This window comes from Plecotus auritus (genome assembly GCF_963455305.1).
Source record: "Plecotus auritus genome assembly, chromosome: 2".
Lineage (NCBI taxonomy): Eukaryota > Metazoa > Chordata > Mammalia > Chiroptera > Vespertilionidae > Plecotus > Plecotus auritus.
The window spans coordinates 96722029-96741978 of NC_137771.1; the positions used below are offsets into that span (position 1 = coordinate 96722029).

General features: G+C 44.4%; 1 protein-coding gene across 6 annotated transcripts in view; it reads left to right on the forward strand.

Moving 5' to 3' along the window:
• Positions 1–19950, forward strand: part of SLC22A23 (solute carrier family 22 member 23) — a gene marked incomplete at its 3' end in the record, with an annotated part of 186367 nt that overhangs the window by 20202 nt on the left and 146215 nt on the right. The gene's annotated exons all lie outside the window — the stretch shown is intronic.

The following is a 19950-nucleotide window of genomic DNA, read 5'->3' on the forward strand; positions in this document are numbered from 1 at the left end:
TAGGAAGCAGAGGAGTGACAGGTGCATGTGGGGAGGAGACTATCCTCTCTAAGGGACAGGAATCCAGCATCTGTGTCCCTAGCCTGGGAGAGTGTGGCCACACAGCTCCAGTGACCCACTCCCAGGGTTGAGAAGGAGGCCCTAGGAATGGCAGTGTTGACAGGGGTGTGTGTGGGTGGGGAGAAGCCACACCTGGAAATGGCATTGCCAGTCAGCTGCTGTCCTGTCACCCAAAGGGGAGTTCACCAGTTGTTTCGATGTTTCCTCCTGCCTCCTATAAACAGGGGAGTGTCCTTGAGCAGCTAGTACTCCTGCCATGTGGGATCCTTGAGGAGACCCGCCTCACCCTTTCTTTCTATATGAAGACCTGGGTCAGCCCTGGAGGCAGGCAGCCTCCAGGTTAGAGAACTTTTGGAGCAAAAACCCCTTCACCCAGCCCCCAGCTGAATGCAAATAGTGCAGCCCCAGTTTGCAGGGGTGGCAAGGGGAAGTCTTTTCTCATGGGACCCGCCCTGCAGGATCCTGTTTGTTCCCTGCACTGGAATCTGGAGGGAATTAGAGGAGTATTTCCCAGCAGGAAGGAGGGACTGAGAGAAGGAGAGTCAGCCCTCCCAATTTCTCATCTCCTATCTAAAAACCATAAAGGGGCCCTGGCCACGTAGCTCAGTTGGTTAGAGCATCATTTCCATATACTAAGGTTGCTGGTTTGATTGCCTATAAGGGCACATACAAGAAGCAACCAATGAATGCATAAACAAGTGAAAAAACAATCGATGTTTCTCACCCGCCCCCCAAAATCAATCAGTAAAATAAATATAAAAACATAAAGGAAGCAATGAAAAGTAAGCAGACATTTCCCACCATTTTTAAACATATGAAAAACGTTGCTTGTTCATAGGATTTCTCTGTGTTATGGTCACTCAGCATTTTGTTAGAAGTGTGTTTGTGCTTCTGCACACATGTTGTCCCAAGGTGAACTGCATTTCTTTTAAAGCAGGTTAAGTAACTGGGGATTGACTTTTATTGAGTTAACTATGTAGAGATTGGAGGCCCCAAAATGTTCAGCATAAATGATACATTTCCCATGATGGCTGTTGAAATTACCGAGCCAGAGAAAAACTACAGGAGTGACTTTACCCAAGTTCTCCCCACAGTTAGATATTGAGTGTTTGGAATAGTAGCTGTGCATAGCAGTAGAGAAGCTGGGTTCCTTTAGGTTTTGTTAAAGTAGTCACAGGATTTGAAAAACAGTGTTTTTATTCATTTATTTAATCCTCATCTGAGGACCTGCTTGGGGAGAGGAAGGGAGAGAGAGAAACATCCATGAGAGAGAAACATTGACCAGTTGCCTTCTGTATGAATCTGCAACCCAGATATGTGCCCTGATCAGGAGTCGAATCGGCAACCTTTTGGTGTACTGAATGACACTCAACCAGCTGAGCCACCCTGGCCAGGTTGAAAAAAGACATTTTTAAAACAATTTTCAGTGCAGGTTTTTCACTGTCTCAGTCAACTTCACCACGTGTGGAGAAGCCAGTGTCCTTCAGCAGAGGCCAGGCCCCCTGCACACAGGTACTGCTCAACTGAGGGCCCTGGCAGAGGTGGAAGCCCAGCGTGCAGCCCAGCGCAGACGGCCCAGGCACAGTCCCAGCACGGGCTGAATCCCAGTGCTGCCACATCACCACGGTGAAGCTCAGGGGATTACTTACCTCTCAGAACCTCATTTCCAAAGTGGAGATGATACTCACCGCACAAGCCTTTGTGGGGATTGAATGAAACCGTCGGCCTGCAGGCTCCCTCTCAGCAGTGTGCGCTTTGAGACACACATTTCATCTGGGTCCTTTCTGCAGTCACGTAGACAACTATTATGCCTTATACAACCAAGTGCAATTTTCCAACCATTAACTTTAGACCTTTAAAACAAGAAGTATGGGAGATCACAGGACGTAATTAAAATCAACCCTGGCAATGACCATCTTCGTGGCATGCAGCCAGCCAACCAGCCATGCACACACACCCAACTACTCTGCTTCTCACTTTCAGAACCCTCTTCCGTTAGCCCAGTGGTCGGCAAACTCATTAGTCAACAGAGCCAAATATCAACAGTACAACGATTGAAATTTCTTTTGAGAGCCAAATTTTTTAAACTTAAACTTCTTCTAACGCCACTTCTTCAAAATAGACTCACCCAGGCCGTGGTATTTTGTGGAAGAGCCACACTCAAGGGGCCAAAGAGCTGCATATGGCTCGCGAGCCGCAGTTTGCCGACCACGGCATTAGCCCATACCACACCCAGCTATTCAGCATCTTAGGTGGTTTTTCCAGGTTTCCTAAAATGCCCTCTTTCTCAAAATTTCTTCTTTCTATTCCTACTTTTTAAAAAATATCTGGGAAACTGATCTTAGCTAGGAGATTACAGCAGTTCACCTCAAGTTATTTGTGACTGACAAGGATAATCCTTCTCCTTTGGGCCTCATCCATATCTTTAAACCTCTTTCTCAATGATTGATCAGTAGCCTGCAACTATGGGTGGCATATTTTGATATATCTGACATCAGCAGCAAAAAGCAAAAGCCTATAAAATAAGGTGTAATTTCTGTAAACATTTTAATTCCATTTAAAAGTTGTTGATACTTTTTCAATTCTGTAACATGACACCCAAGGCCCCTGCAGGTCTGCTCCTGCTTATCTCCACCCTCATCTCTCACTCAGTGTCTGTCCCCACTGCAGGTCTCCTGTCTGCCCCACACTTCTGGTCTCTTCCAGTGCAAGTTAACTCTCTTCCCATTGCCCAACCCCCACGCTTGACCAATTCGAAGAGAGAGTCACAACTAAATGGAGCTCAGGCCTCTTTGTGTTCTCAGGGCTCAGCTATATACCTGCTCTTGTCAGTTCTTACACTCTGAACTATTGAGAGCAGAGACAGCACCTGCACTCTTACTTCGCTGGGGCCTGGGACTCAGTAGGTGACCGGATAGTCATTAAATACCAAAGCTGTGCCATTCATTCCAACATGCAGGTGAGGTCCCAGTGGGCTTGGACGAGGATGCTGGCTGTTGGGTAGTGACACAAAGGGAGCGAACCTTTTTTAAAAATATATGTTTTATTGATTTTTAGAGAGAGAGGAAGGGAGAGGGATAGAGAGATAGAAACATCAATGAGAGAGGAACATCATCTATTAGCTGCCTCCTGCACACCCCCTACTGGCGATCGAGCCCACAACCTGGGCATGTGCTTTGACCCAGAATAGAGAAGCGACCCCTTGGTTCCTGGGTGGACACACAACTGCTGAGTCACACCAGCCGGGTGGGAGCGAACCTTTTTGCATGAGGACAGAACTTGGGTTACCTGCCTTGACCGTTGTGTGAAGTTGAAGGCACAGGTGAGGGAGCAGTTGACTCTGTGAGGCAGGAAGGTTTGGTCACTCCTTTTTTGGTGAGTGGTGTCCCTTGTACTTTCCACTCAGAGGTAGCTTTGAGGAGAAGGGATGTCTCACTGCGAGGACTAGTCTCTTCGGCGGAGAGCAGACACTGTGCAGAGGTCTGGACCATGGAGAAGATCTTCCTGAGAGTATACTTCATAAGGCTGAGCATGTGCAGGAAGGAAGCGATGGCGCCATTACTTCTGCCAAGATCTTAAAGCAGGTTCTCTTCAGAGTGATGCCACTGGTGTTTAAGTGAAACAGAACCACACCTCGCCCATTTCCCCCCATCCACTTCTTGGGTTTGTCATTGGTAGAACTGGAATAGAATTGAACAGTTCAAGCTAAGACATAAAGATACACTTTTTAAAATTGTGATAAAATACAGATAAAATAAAATTGACCACTTTAACCATTTTAAATGTACAGTTCTGTTGCATTAAGTACATAGGCAATGTTGTGTACCCATCACCACCATCCATGTCCAGAACCTTTTCATCTTCCAACACTGAATGCCTGTCCCCATGAAACTCACTCCTCATTTCCCCCTCAGGCCCTGGCAACTATCATTCTGTGTCTATGACTTCTCTGGGCACCTCATCTCAGTGGGACCATGCAGGATTTGGCCTTTTGTACCTGGATTATGTCATTTAGCACAATGTCAAGGCTCATCCATGTTGTAGCAGGTGTCAGAACTTTCTTCCTTTTTAAGGCTGAATAATATTCCACTGTGTGACGTATCACATTTTGTTTATCTGTCTATCTGTCAATGGACTCTTGTGTTGCTCCTACATTTTTTGCTGTTGTGAACAGTGATGCTGTGAACAGGGGTGTACCAATATCTGCTCTTGTCTCTGCTCTCCCTTTGGGGGGGGGGGGTATGTAGACCACTTTGTAAACAATTTCCTAGAATACATAAGTGCCCTGGACTCGGGCTGACTGAGTGACCTCCTGTGGAGAGGCGAGGACCTGCAGTGCATTTCTTTTCCAGGAGACAGAATGTGACACAAGGATTGCTTTTTGTTGTGGTTGACCTTTTGCATATCATTTCCTAAGAGTATTTTATATTTGTCCATCTGTTACTCATTAGCACTTATAACGTCTGTGAAAACGAAAATATAGTTATCATTTTTATTTCCTCTGATCAAAGGTAGGAAAAAGATTCCTTTACTTATTTGGATTACTCTTTGATATTCATGAATAGCAGCCTTTCTCCCTTATGTAGATTGCCAGAGGTGACAGGACTCAAATCCCAAGATTGTCATGTGTTATAATTTGCATTATCATCTCTCATATTCTGCAAAAATAGGCCTTGAAAGTGTGTTTGTGGGGAAGATGGTTTCCAAGGTCAAATAGGTTTGGGAAGGATGCGTGTAGAGTCCCCTCTGCAGGATTCACGGCACCCATTGACATAGTAAGGGCTGTGAGGTACCCTGTTGTCAGTGATGTTTCCGCGGTGACTGGACAGTTGGTCACTTTTTGAGATGAACACCTATGGCTGCCCTTTCAGTCTGCTGCCTGGAGAATGTGCTTCGGCTGCTCATGTGGAAATGAGTGTGTCTTAAAGATTCAGCCACACAGCGGCACAGTCCGGAGGAATGGTTTTGCATATGGACCATTCATTTCATCTTGTCTTTTGCTCATTTGCTTAGAGAGGAGAAAGAGTGGGAATGCTGAATGCAGGACTTGGTCATCCCTGAAAAGCTTTGTGAAGTCTGCTCTGTTGAATCAGTGGTTAATGGGAAGTAGTGTTTTGGATTGTCTGTGAATTATACCTCTTCAGGGCGTGCCTTAGGGCTGGGATGGAACTCAGGTGCCCTTGCTTAGCTGAACAAGGCTAGGCCCTTGGAACCACAAACACTGACTGAAAATTAACACGTAGCGGAAGGACCACGGAAGCAGAACAACCGCTTCTCCTGTTCCTCAGAAGGGCTTCCCCACCTGGTTCCTAAGTGCTGTGATCCCAGACGCATCAGCAGCAGAAGGATGTCCTCCCTGAGCTGGTCGAGGCCGGCCACCTGTGCAGTCCTGTGTCATCCTGCCACCGGAGGGCGGGCGGAAGTGCAGCACAGCTGAGGACTGCTGGGGAGACTCCCAAGGACTCCGACTTGGCGGCTTTGCAGCTACTCTGGCTTGGGAGGGTCTCTGCCCCCCTTTCTCTCTCTTCTTGCTGAGGTTCAGATTGTCTACTATGTTCTCCATGTCTGTTTCCCACCCGTCTGGCCACGCCCTGTGTGGGCTCCTGGGGTCTGTCCCAGGAGAATCAGTTCACAGTAGCGAGCAGTACTTTTCAGGGAGATGGTCTGACATTGGCTGAAGAATACGTTTGAGCTGTATTTGAGGAAATACCTTGGTGAGCTACCTATCAGTTAGCATGTCGCCAGGATGTCAGAGGCACCCTGAGTGGAAGGGGAGGCCCTTTCCTTGCTCACTGCCCTGGGGCTCAGCTGGTGACTGGACACTAGTGCGTTCTCAGGGAGCAAACGGCACAGCCACACTTTGCTGTCACATTGCCAGGTAGGCACAGTGTTTTTAGGAGATGGATAGTTCAAGAAAAAAATCATAAACACCCTTTTGGGTATAGGGTGTTGTTAGCTTTTGAGAACAAACCTACTTCTTTTCCTTTTGATCAGAGAAATAGTATGTTGAATGAATGATGGTGGGCTGTCTGGAAGATGGCTCTGTGCTGCTATCCTCCGTGGGCTGCTGGAGGTCAAAGCGAAGGGCATTGCATCCTGTGCAGGTGAAGGACACAGGAATGGAGAACCCCTCTGGCGCTCCCTGGCTGTGATTGCAGCAATCCCCCCCCCCACCCCCACCCCGCGCACCTTCTGTCCCGCCTCCCCTGTTTCTGTTCTGGTGCTGGCTATGCACACAGGACGTTCAACTAGTTGAATACCCCTTAGCTTGGAGCAGTTAGGGATAAGGCTCAATGAATAATGCAGACTCTCAAAGTCAAAACCCTTTTGAAAACAGTTTTATTATTCTAACAGTCAAATGTTACTTTCCAACAGACTTAAGCCCCCAAGGAGCTGCTTAAATGACTGACAAAATTAATGAATCATAATAACCTGTGCCAGTTACCACGTGAGGCATGTTCTTTACATTACTTTGGACTCATAGCAAAGCTATATTAAAGGTTTTGTGACTCCTCTATTATAGCTATTGCAACTGAGGTCCCAAGAGGTGAAATAACTTACCTGTTCGTAGAACTGCCAAGGGAAAATGCCCAAGCTCTGACACTCAGTCCATCTGGGTCGGAATCTGCGCTCTCACCACGATGCCCAGCTGCCCCCACAGTTGCATCTGTGCCCTGGGCTCCGCCCCCTGGTCAGTCCCTAGATTCCAGGCCTTCTCCAGGCTCTTGTTTATCGATGACGCCCTTCCTCAGAGGTGGTGGTGAACTACAGTCCAGCCCAAGTGCAATGAAGACAAAGACCAAATGGGTAAAAGTTCAAGAAATCATGCTGCCTTCGTGCTAGCCCATCTGTTGAGTTCAGTGGGCCAGGTGCAGTCCCAGGTTCTGTGTACCTTTGCTGCAGCAGGCAGGTACTGGCTGTCTTCAGGGAAAAGTGGAAGTTGTACGGCTTCCATTTTGAGTTGGACAAGGCAGACAACATTTGTTTGAAGAGGCCATTTTACTTCACATCATTCTTGTCCTTTCAAGATGGTTAGACTGGTTGGAACAGGAGGAAAACTGGTTTGGCTTCTCCGTTATTCTGATTCACAAATTATAAAAGGGATGACTATTTGACAGGAAGCCTGACTTAGTCTCAATTAAAATGTTGAGTTGATTTTTAAAAAGCCCTTTATGTTGTAAGCGTTTTGGACTAGAATGAAGGTAGACAGAATGACTGTGAGGTTAGGAATTGGATGTTCACCTTATCATCTTGCTCAGCAGTAATTGACTAGTGAGGCTTGTGGGGAGAGCCTGGTGTTCCTGTGCGTCAGGGTGACCTGTCCGGAGATGAGATTTTCCACGGAAGCTGGGATAGAGCCACTGAGACTGGGGAGACTGGGCTCTACCCACGCTTGGCTATGGCATGGTCTGTTAGTTTGAGTGTCACTTCACCTCTCTGGTCTTCAGGTTCCTCATTTTTAAAGTTAGGAGGTTGACCTTGACTTTTTCCAGCTTTCCAATACTAAAATTCTATGAAAAATAAGAGACAGGTACTTTACAAGTCATTTTTGTTTGGTCACATAACCATGAAATAACAGCAAAGCCTGTCCCAGTTCTATAACACTGTGCCTCCCTATGCATGGAGTGTATGGAATACCTGGAGACAAATGCTGTGAGCTGTAACAACTTAACATAAATCAGAGAATTGTTTCTATTTGCATGAGCTAGGGCTGTTTCTGTGCGTTTATTGGGGGTGGTGGTAGTAAAGAACACGAGTTTTAATCAGACCTGGATTTATAATCTTCTACTTAAGCCATTTGACTTTGGACTAGTTGCTTCACCTCTCTCAGCCTCAGTTTCTTCACGTATAAAAGGGACACACTGGTAATAATGCCTGTCTTACAGGCCTGTTGTGATAGCAGAATGAGAGAGCTTAGTCAAAATAGCTAGCAGACCGTGGTAGGTATTTAACAAATCTTAGTTTCCTTTCCTCTTAGAACAATGCCTAATTTATATAATAGATTTATTTTATTAAGAGAGAATTATTCATTGTTTTAAATAAATTTCTCTATATCCAATATTCTGTTGGCTTTTATAATAAAACCAGAGTTACTTTTCTCTGGGGGAAAATTACTAGTAGTGAAAAGTTTGGCGGAAACATTTAAAAACTATATTGCCTATATAAATTTTGTATAATAATTATGTATGAATTATTTAAATTAAATTATAATCACAGAGAACAAAGGATTAAGAAGGTACTTGGCACAGTGAACACAAGCAGACACAAAGAGCATTTGATTTCTGGGAGTGACAGTTTCTACAGGACACTATCCCTTCCTTTGCACCTCCTCATTCCAGATACTAGCTTAGGGACTAGGGATATAGAAATCAGGCAAGGTCCCTTTCTTTGAGGTATGTGACTGCTGGGTTGAAAAACTTCCTATGAAGGGTCAAAGGGTAAATGTTTTCGGCTTTGTAGGCCATGTGATCCTTGTAACTCTACATAAGCAGTTGTGGTGCATAAGCAGTCAGGGACAATACGAAATGAATGAGTGTGGCTGTGTTCCAATAAAACTTTATTTACAAAACAGGGGCAGGGTCCTGTTTGGCCTGCAGACTGTAGTTTACTAACCTCCCGAGCCAATGAAAGAGAGACTTGTACATAGCCAGCAATTATAATATACTGTGATAGTCTGGGTGTTTATCATGAGTACAGGATGCCATAGAAGTACAGAGAAGGCTCACCTGATCCAGCCTAAGAGGAAGAGAATCCCTCACCTGAGTTTATTAAACTTGATAGAAATATGAAAATGTATTCTTTTGAATCTTTGTAATTTTTGTACGTCTTTCCCTTTTCACTTAATTGCATGCTTACAAAGGTAATATATGCTCATTGAAAGAAAAAAAATGCAAGAAAGTCTGCCCTACTCTCATCCCTAGGTGATAAACAATGTTAAGTAATTTTGGCTGAAATGAACTTTATCCTTTGAATAGGCATTGATCCAGAAAAACTGGCGAGGGGCGGAGTGGGGGGATGTGGACATTGTGGAGCAGATGTTGAAGAGCAATGCAGCAAAGGGCACTGAGGCTCTTTGGGAGCTCATGAGCACTTTGGCATGGCTGGCTCGTGCAGGGTTGGCAAGCAGAGGGGCAGGCATGTGGATGGGGGTTGACAGATGAAAGGGATGACTCAGATCATAAAGGGAACTTAACAGGGCAGTGCTGAGTCCGAGTCTTAGCCTGCCAGTAGTGGGAAGGGATTGAGGCATTTGTTACTAGCAAGTGAAAGATGATTTTCCTCCCGCCTCTGAGTTCTTCCATGATTGATCACACCTGTGTGATTATTAATCTTTCTCATTCCAAGGGTTTCCTGATCCTGTTGTCAAAGTTCCCCATTTGGCTCCTTTCCAGAATGAGTGGGATCATTTTAAATGTTAATGTTATAGTCCAGTTTTGCTCATGTACTCTATTATACCAAAGGATACCCTCTATTAATACGTGAAACAACTTTTTAATTTCTCAAGTTAGAGTCTTCCAGTTACTTACTATAAATTAGTGTGCTCGAAGCCTGTGTGTTGATTTCACTTAAGAGCTTTAGTGGTTCCTCCCGTTTAATGCTTATAGCTGTGGGGTTTCTTTTTTCATTTTCTTTTTTTTTTTTTCTTTCTGATTTTGCAATAGGCTCCTTTACTTTATAGGGCTTACTTTAAATTCCCCTTTTTAGGGTAGTTGGTGAGGGCCATTAGTAAAATATGAATTGCAGAAGTTGGAATGACTCTCCAAGGTTTTTGTTGCTAGAAAGGCATCCATTGCTTATTATAATCTCTGCTGCCTGTGGGATATATTTTCAGCTTCCCCAGATGCCATCAAGGGCTCTGTACCAAATGAATAACATTCAGTGATGTAAACTTCTGCTTAGAATTCTGTGTACCCTGTTTCCTTTAAGAAAGACTAAAGAAGAAAAAAAAAGAGAGAGAAATAACCCTACATCAGCTCCCTTGGCCTGTTTCTCTTTTCCTTTGAAATTGTCTTTGAAAGAGGACTCTATTCCTTTAAAAAATGCTCAGATTCAGTAAGATGGGAAGCTCCCATGTCAATGACTGAAGCAGTGATTTCCATTTCAGCAAAGCCCAGCAGGCGTAAGAATATCATGGAAGAAAAAAGAAACATGACAGAGACCACTGTGGAAGGGGGTCAGAATGAACCCAAAATTACTACATAAGTTGAAAAAGGGACCATGTGAAGTTCAAGAAATTTAACCAGCTTGAATGCTGTGGTTCTGGAGTGGGCTTTCTGCAAATGAGTGGGAATGCAGGTGCTGGTCAGGTGTGCCTTCCACCCAGCGTGAAGAGGCTTGCAATAGATTTTTGGTACAACTATTTTCCTCAATGTGCCATGTTTTTTTTTATTTTGTTTGTTTGTTGTTGTTTTTTTGTCACTAAGTTAGGGGGGAAAAAGTTGAGCAGCAATGAATAAAAAACAGAGATACAAAACAAACAACAACAACAACAAAATTCTCCCATAGTACCTGGCAAGGATATTCATTATGTCATTTTAGGAAGCTTGCAAGGATGCCAACCTAACTGGCAACTGTGTCAGCTACTGTTGAAAGTGGATCTCCTACAACTGGAGGATGAGCTTAGGGGCAAAAAGCAGCGAATGATTTTCAAAACACATAGAATGGCTTACATTTTGATAGAGTCTTTTAGGAAGAAAAAAAATATCATATACTGCTAGATAAAAAATACTGAAAAACACAGGGGAGAATAGGCTGCCTAAATGTTGAGAAGCTAATTGTAGCTAATATGCTGCATCAGCCCTGTTTGTAGGGTGTTCCTTTTGTCTGTCTGTGACTAATCTTTTAGGGTGGACTTGTGCATGCGAGTGCGTGGGTGCGTGCGTGTTTGTCTGCATTTCTATCGCCTCCAGTTGAGAAATGCAAGGCGGGGCGAAGCTGTGGTATATAGAACAGTGGTTCATGAGAGGCTGCTGAAATGCTATTTTAAGAGGGAAAAGTGTTGCAGAAGAATGTTGACCCTATATTTCTCTAAATTTCTACGACTCATTCAGGAATTTTGTTTTATTTAAGCTTGGCATTCTAAGGGTTATTATCCCCTTTGTAGTGCTGAGAAGTGTATCGTCCTTTTATCTCAGCTGACTGTTCTTAGGTTGTTAACAGATGACTTGCACAGGGATGGGTAAACCCTTCTTGGTTTCTAATGGAACAAACTCAAGTGGGGATCTCCACCACAAAAGGTGAAACTTGGGGGAGATTTTTCATTTAGTTCCCTAAAAAAATGTGTTTGCTTTAGTCAGTGTGCATTAACATAAAGAAAATTCAGGCTATGAAGACTTGATTTGCTCCAAGTTGCTTCCCAAGCAAGCTTCCCCTAGGCCAGTGGTCGGCAAACCGCAGCTCGCGAGCCTCGGTTTGCTGCTCTGTTGACTAATGAGTTTGCCGACCACTGGACTAGACTAAATGATACCATGTAGTTGGAAGCTGTGAGGATTAGGCAATTGTGGCATATTGTGTGCAAAGAGGTAAAAGGTAGTATATGACAGTGGTTGGCAAACTCATTAGTCAACAGCTGCGGTTTGCCGACCACTGCCTAGGCCTGAGTTCTTAGATTGTGGTAAAATGCATATTCCTGAAAAGGCTGTTGTTTTTTATCTTTTTACTAGAGGCCCAGTGCAGGAAATTTGTGCACTGGTAGGGTCCCTACCGGCAACTGCAGCCTCCCTTCCCCAACTGCCGGCTGCCTGCCTGGGCCTTCCTTTGTTCTGTGCTGCCGCCTGGTGGTCAGCGCACGTCATAGCAAGCGACTGAACTCCCTGTCATTCGAACTCCCAAGGGGACACTTTGCATATTAGGCTTTTATATAGATGATTTTGTCTTAACACTCGCAAACATCACTGCCTCCTACCACCGTGGATGTTTATGTTACTAGTATATTTATCTATATATTTTTCTCTCATTATAAGGTTTATAAATGAATTGTAGAAAATTTGAAAAAGTTAAAACTATAAAACTCAGTCTTTTTTTTTAAAAAAAATCTTTATTGCTGAGATTTTTACAGATTTCCCTCCCCCCGCCATTGCTCTCCTCCACCCAGTTCCCACCCCACCCCAGGCCTTCTCCACCCTATTGTCTATGTCCATAGGTAATGCATATATGCATATAAGATCTTTGTTTAATCTCTTCCCACCCCCTCACTCCCCTTCTCTCTGAGAATCATCAGTTTGTTCCATTTCTATGCCTCTGATTCTATTTTATTCACCAGTTTATTCTGTTCATTAGATTTCTTATTCATTTATTTTTATTTTTAGATTCAATTGTTGACAGGTATATATTTGTTGCCATTTTGTTGTTCACATTTTTTTATCTTTTTCTTTTTCTTCTTCTTCCTCTTCTTAAATAATACCCTTCAACATTTCATATAATACTGGTTTGGTGGTGATGAACTCCTTTAGCTTTTTCTTGTCTGTGAAACTCTTTATCTGACCTTCAATTCTAAATGATAGCTTTGCTGGATAATCTTGATTATAGGTCCTTGCTATTCATCACTTTGAATATTTCTTGCCACACCCTTCTGGCCTGCATAGTTTCTGTTGAGAAATCAGCTGATAGTCATATGGGCATTCCCTTGTAGATAACTAACTGCTTTTCAGATTCTCTCTTTGCCTTTAGCTTTTGGCATTTTAATTATGATGTATCTTGGTGTGGTCCTCTTTGGGTTCTCTTGTTTGGGACTCTCTGTGCTTGTTGGACTTGTAAGTCTATTTCTTTCACCAGGTAGGGGAAGTTTTCTGTCATTATTTCTTCAAATAGGTTTTCAATTTCTTGCTCTATCTCTTCTTCTGACACCCCTATAATGTGAATGTTGGTACACTTGAAGTTGTCCCAGAGGCTCCTTGCACTATCTTCATATTTTTGGATTCCTACTTCTTTTTGCTCTTCTGGTTGGGTGATTTTTGCTTCCTCATATTTCAAAAATCGTTGATTTAATTCTCAGAATCCTCTACTCTACTGTTGAATCCCTTTATATTATTCTTTATTTCAGTCAGTGTTTGCTTAATTTCTGACTGGTCCTTTTCCATTTTTTTGGAATTTTTGAGTAACCTTATAACCGTGGTTTTGAACTCTACATCCAATAATTTGCTTTCTTTCATTTCTTTCATTTGTGACTTGTTTCTTTGTCTCTGAATTTTGGCTTCTTCCTTGTGTTTGTTTCTATGTATTGGGTAGAGCTGCTATGTCTCCTTGAATTGGTAGAGTGGCCTTGTGTGCTAGGTGTCCTATAGGGCCCAGTGGCTCAGCGTCCCCAGTCACCTGAGCTGGGAACTCTAGGTGCACCCTTTGTGGGCTGTGAGCACAGTCTTGTTGTAGTTGAGACTTGATTGCTGTTGGTACACGGGAAGGAATTGACCTCCAGGCCAATTTGCTCTGAGGACCAGCTGCGACTACAATGGAAGATCTGCTGTGCAGGAGATACCCCTGCAGGACTTGGAGTGGGGCTTTGGAGCAGGACTTCTTCAGTGGGGCTTTGGTGCTCACTGAGTCTGCCCCTTGAGTGTGTCACTTATGGATGTGTAGAGTTGTAATCTGGTATTGTCTCACACTGACCAATGGGTACACTGGCTCCTGGGTCTCCAGGGAGGTGCAAAGTCACACTGCCTGGGGCCACCCAGCAGGAGCTACAGAGAGATCTTCAGATTCCTCCTCTTTATATTGGGTTTGGAAGTACCCAGATGAGGCCCAACTTTAGCAAGGCAGGTTGGTGCTGGTGCTGGATCTTAGGCCTTTTATTGATAGGTTTGGGGATCCCTGACCCAGCTGCAGCTTGTTTGAGAGGTTTTAGCATGAGAAAGGACAGATTATTCATATGCAAAAACCTCCACACACAGCTTGGGTGGGTTTGTAAATTGGATGAGGCAGGGTCTAAGGCAGCCGTGGGCAAACTACGGTCCTCGGGCCGGATCCGGCTGTTCTATCTGGTTCTCTTGCTCTCCCCTCCGCTCCTTTACTTTGAATTTATATTAGTTCACACAAACACTCCATCCATGCTTTTGTTCCGGCCCTCCGGTCCAGTTTAAGAACCCATTGTGGCCCTCGAGTCAAAAAGTTTGCCCACCCCTGGTAAGGGAATCACCAGGGCAGAGCAAACAGAATTGGCTGCCAGTCAGCCCTGGGACCAGGGCAGTCCCAGCATAGGAACAATGATCCCTGCAAGCACATCCATCTGAGAGAAAGCTGCCCCTGAGTTCCTGCCCTGATGCCAGACAATCCAGTTCCTCCTCATGTATGTCTGTGTCCTCCAGAGCCTCTCCCTGGTGCTGGAGCTCAGAGGCAGCAGGACCTTGTAAGTTCAGTTCATGGTGCCGGTCTTTTAAGAGGAACAGCTAGGTCTCCAGCAGCCTCTGTGTCACTTAGCCCCAATCTGCACTGGTTTTTACAGCCCATAATTTTTACTGCCCATAAGGACTTCTTTTCCCAGCTCTGGGGCCCTGGGCTGGACGCCTTGCTCCTCATGGGTAGCAGAGATTATCTTCCTCCCAATTAAAAAAGCAGCACACGTGGGTGCTGGACCAGCCCATTCTGCACCTCCACACCTCTTACCAGTCTCAGTGAGCTTTCTTCTTTACTTCTCTAGTTGTAGGACTTCCATTCAGTTTGCTTTCCAGCAGTTCTGGATGATGGTTGTTCTGTATTTTTGTTGTAATTTTTATGTGGTTGTGGGAGGCAGTGAGTACAGGCATCTACCTAAGCCGCCATCTTCCATGAACCTCAAAACTCAGTCTTAATTCAACCCTCCAGAGACAATCACTTGAAATTTTTTGGAATGTTGTCTTTGGATTTCCCCTGAACCCATAAACAACCATTCACTGCTTTCTTCTTTGGAAGCTTTCTCATTACATTTTATCATGAACATTTGCCTCAATCATTAGTTTTCAAAAACAAAATTTTAATGGATTTATAGTAATGTTGGACATTTAGTTAAGTTCCCATTTTTTCTCTTACAAGTTACAGCTTGGACATTATTACACTGGGACCCCTGTGGGCATCTGATAATTTCCTTGGGGAAAGTTCCACAAAAGGCAATTGCTGAGTAAGGAGCACTCACTCTTTAAAACAATGTCAAGCATATTGCCAATTGCCTTCCAGAAACACAGTGCTGAGTTTATATTCCAAGCACAGATTTGCACCTCTTTGTTTCGCCTGCATCTTTGGGAAATTAAAAAAAAAAAAAAAAAAAAAGGAATGTTGAGTTCTGATTTTCATTAGTAGAATCGAGGATTTCCCAAGTATTTTTTAGCCATTTATATTTTGAATGTCTGGGTGCTTTACTTATTTCTAGTTGGAATATTTGTCTATATTGTTATGTAAATACTTATTAAATATGAAGGATATTAACCCTTTGGATATTGTAAGGGAGGAAAAATCCCTTTTTTCCTTTACCCTCCTAGGTTCTATGGCTGGGATCCTGAAAATTAGACTGACGACAAACAAGTGAACAAGAGAAAGCCAGAGCTTATTCATAGGTGCATTTAGAATGTACAAACTTGGGCTTATGTAGCATCTTAACAAAAGAAAATAAATCTGTAGAGAAGTAATAAGACAAAGGAAAAGGGGTTTAGGCTTTTAGGGGCAGCAAACTTGGGAAGATAAATATATGAGGGAAACTAATGGAAAATAAGGGTCATTTTAGTAAGATTGTTTGCAGACCCATCTCAGGACTGACTTCATCATCTTGGCCATAAAATTTCCCCAGGAGCCGGGATGCATGGCAGCCCTCACTTCTCAGAGGTGTCTGCTCTTAGTCAGATAACCAAAGGCTTCTTTCTGCACCCGTTGACTCTCACTTGCCTCCAGTTCAAATCATCCTTATGCCACAGTGGCATCTTTTGGGCTGGTACATTCTGATCCCCTACAATATATTTTACAAATTTGGGACTTTATAATTTTGTTTATGGTATTTTTGATGCATGGATTTTAAAAATAATTAACATGGATAATAATTAAGTAGTCACAGTTAAACTATTATAAAATCTATCAGTATTTCCTTAGGTAGTTTTTTCACCTTAGTGTTTATCTTTAGGAATTCCAGCTCCACTTCAAAATTGAATAAGTAATGTTTCTTTCCAATGGTTCTTCTTTTTTAAAAAAAAAAATATTTTTATTGATTTCAGAGAGGAAAGGAGAAGGAGAGGAAGATAGAAACATCAGTGATGAGAGAGAATCATTGATCAGCTGCCTTCTGCTTGCCCCCCACTGGGGATTGAGCCCACAACCTGGGCATGTGCCCTGACCAGGAATCAAACCATGACCGCCTGGTTCATAGGTTGACACTCAACTACTGAGCCACACTGGCTGGGCTATATTCTTTTTCTTTTGTTCTCTGTTTTTATGTTCTTGTTCTTACAATTTAGTTTATCATAGTATTCATTATTGCTGAAAATAAGGTTGTTTTTCTAATCTCCCATTTATTTTCCATCTTCATTAGAATTTTCGTTAGTTTTCTTGATGAATATTTCTCTACTCTGGCAGGTCAAGCCATTAGGTTATTGCTTTGAAAAATGATAAATTTTATTTACTTTAGCGCATCCTTAAAAATATATGGGTAAAGAAAAATCTACCAGATTATCTGTAACCTCTGCCTTTTTAATTTTTTTAATGGGACATGTGCAACTAAATATGAGAACGCCTTTAGGGTTAATTTTCTCACTATGCAGTCTTGGCTCACAAGCCTCATGTGGCATCACCATAGACATCCCTGGTCTTTGAACAATGGCAAAGAAAGCAAGCCCATGATTATGAAATGGGGCTGAGACTTGAATGATTTTATGATCTTGTTAGAACTGTTGATGAAGTGTTAACGTGCCTAATTAGAGGACTATTTTCATTGTTCTGCAGGGAATGGATTAGAGAAAGGCCAGAGTTAATGCATGGAGACTCTGGTATTAGTTCAGGAAGAGGGGATGGTGACATCCAGTTCTGCAAACCCCATCCCAAGGAAATTTAATTAGGGAGTAGGATTCAATTTGCAGATAACAGACACCACACTGGGCATTGAAGGAGATAGGATTGAACACAGAGAAATCGTGCTCAGTAAACTGCAGGAGCAGCTGAAGGCGGGGCCTCTGGAAGGACTCTTAGGACAGCTCCCTAGACTGGCCTGCCTGGGAAACTGAGTCACAGTCAGGAGGCTGGGGACCCGGGGACCACTGTTTAACTCTGGCTCCAAGGTCATACCTCAGCCACCTCTAAACCAAGTCCTCCTGCCAGATCTGAACAGCAGAATGGATGTCCCACTTATTCCCTGCTTCACACGCTTCCTAATTCAAGTCATCCCAAAAATTAGAACTAGGTTGTGCACTGAAAGTTATTTTGGGTTGTGCAGCTGATTGGCAGAACCTACATCACATTTAAAACCTTAGCTGTAAGGGAGTCTGGAAGTGGTATGTTGTTGTTTTTTTTTGTTTTTGTTTTTTTGGTTTTTTTTAGCCTCCCAGCCCACACCTGGAGAAAGGTGAGTGAACCCTTACCTTTCCCATGAAGCAGACTGTTCTGGTGCAGGAGTGTGGGAAAGGGAGAGTCCCTGCAAGCCGTGACTGAGTGTTGTGGGGGAGGGTAGGGGATGAGAAGAGGGAGGAGATGGGTAATGTCAGAGACCAAACTAGTTGCACTGAGTCCTGTTTTTTGCACGTTTTAGATGTTTTAACATCCCTTAGTCTTTGCTTATGAAATGATCAATTGCCATAGTGGAGCAAACAAATTTTGAGAGCAAGTTCATCTCAAGGCTTCCTCATACTTCTGAGATTCCTTTGAAGATAATATGTCTAAGTATATTTTCTTTTCTCAGTACATTTTTGTAAGTACAGAAGTAGAAGTCAAACAGGAGATGTTGTCTCCAGCCCCTCTCTCAGGCTGTGGAATGTGCCTGGGGTGGCCCTGCAGGCTTTCAGGGTGTTGTGATGGGCAGAGCCCCAGGCATGAGGAACCTCACCTTGGGGAACCTGTTGGGCCTGCAGTGAGTTTGCTTCTTGACTCAGATATGCCGCCTACTTGTGTGCCTGACTGAGGGGTTAATGCACCTATCACGTGCCGGTCTGGATTCCCAGCCCCGCCCCCAGACCTAGAGCAGGTGCCTGAGAACTCCTCTAGCAAGGCTTTCCCTGCCAACTGTGTAAGTGCCTGTCTCTCTCAGCGTTTTCGTTTCCCACTTCAGCGTTGTCCATTGATTAAGATGCACTGAGGAGGCCGGCGAACCTCTGATTTGGTAGCACCTAAATTGGGTCTTGGCTGCCCACGGCCAGTCAGGTAGAGTTGTTATTCAGATGGCTGCGTTCACTGCAGTGTTGGCCATTTCCCCCACCTCCCTGATGCTATTATAAAACCTCTGGCTTCCTGGCATCTAATATAAGCGTGATGTGCTTATTTGTATCTATCCCTTAACCTCAAGTAAACTCATCTGCTGGGTGGAGACCTGAGCCCGTGAGTCCCTGCCACAGAGCCAGCAGCTGGTGCCCTCCCTCCTCAGGAGCCATCTGGGACCAGGTGTGCCCCTATTCTGCCAAGAATGTGCCAGGCTGAGGCACAGGCAGGTGTGGTGTGATTGGGATATTGTGATTACAGGTGTTGTAGCACCTCCTCTCCCAGGTTAGCCAGCTGTGCTGATAGGTATAGCTCTTACTCTGGAAGACTTTGTGGGCAGGTTCCTGGGCTGGGCAGCGAGGAGAGAAACCAACTCAGATGGCCTCAGTGTGTAAACCCAACTGGGAAGCAGACTCTCCACACACTGGTAGTTAGGGTGCTACAACTCACAGTGTAGGCAGAGCCTGCATTCCAGAAGGTGTTGATTATTAAAAATCTGTTTTCTCCTAGAAGTAATATACACATGAATGTTGGTTCTCCAGATGTGCCATCAAAAGCCCACTTAACTCATAGTCTATTTTCACAATTCTGCATTTGCAGCACAAAACAATAACCAGTGTACTGTGCAGATTCACCCAGGGTCCGGCTGCATGCTGCTGCTGAACCCAGCCAAGTCTGCAAAGCTCAGTCTTTGGCTTCAGAGTGGCAGGAAATGGCAAGGCAGGGCCGCTGGTGATCAGACCTGAGCAGGTGTCAGAATCACCTGGAAGGCTACCACTTACTTCACTCTGGAAGTTCTCACTCAGGGGTCTACCACTTACTTCACTCTGGAAGTTCTCACTCAAGAATTCGCATCTCTGTCGCATTCCCAGGTGGTGCTGATGCTGCTGGTCTCACCACCTTTGAGGACCACTGGGAGAGATGTGGGAGGAAGTTACCCACCTAAAGAAGTCCTGTATTTGAATTCCAAATGACAAGATTCTGTGCGCCCAGCGGTGCCCCACTCCTCAGTTATCCACTATCTGTCAGTCTGTGCCAGCATTCCCTTTCTTCCTGAGCCTGGTGTTGGCCATTGCTCTGGAAGCCGATGGTAGAGGAGTTAGTCACTTTCCTAAGGTCTCTGGAAAGTCGGCCATACCTTGGGGACATCAGTGAGCAAGTGTGAGTCCCAAAGGGTTCAGGTACACCGTGACAGGCGCCTGCCTTCCTGCTCTGTCTGGACCAGGTGCCTTTCTCCGCAGAGTCTGATGCCGAAGTTCAGCTTTTCCTGAAGCCCACTGAAGTTGAGACCCACAGCTGAGGACTCCTGGGGGCTCCATCAGGTTTTCCAGAAGTTGACCTGAGCTTACCATGCCCTTTAAGGATCCCCTACATTATACTCTAGGTCTCAAGACAGATAGACAAGGGGGAGATATTGAAGAAAGCAGAGCTAAGATCAGATCTCAGCCCAGCCTTCCACACGGCCCATGCCACCTTCACGAATCCTGTTTTTGCTTCCAGAACTCCCTCTGTTCTGACAGTCCCCACGGCCTTACC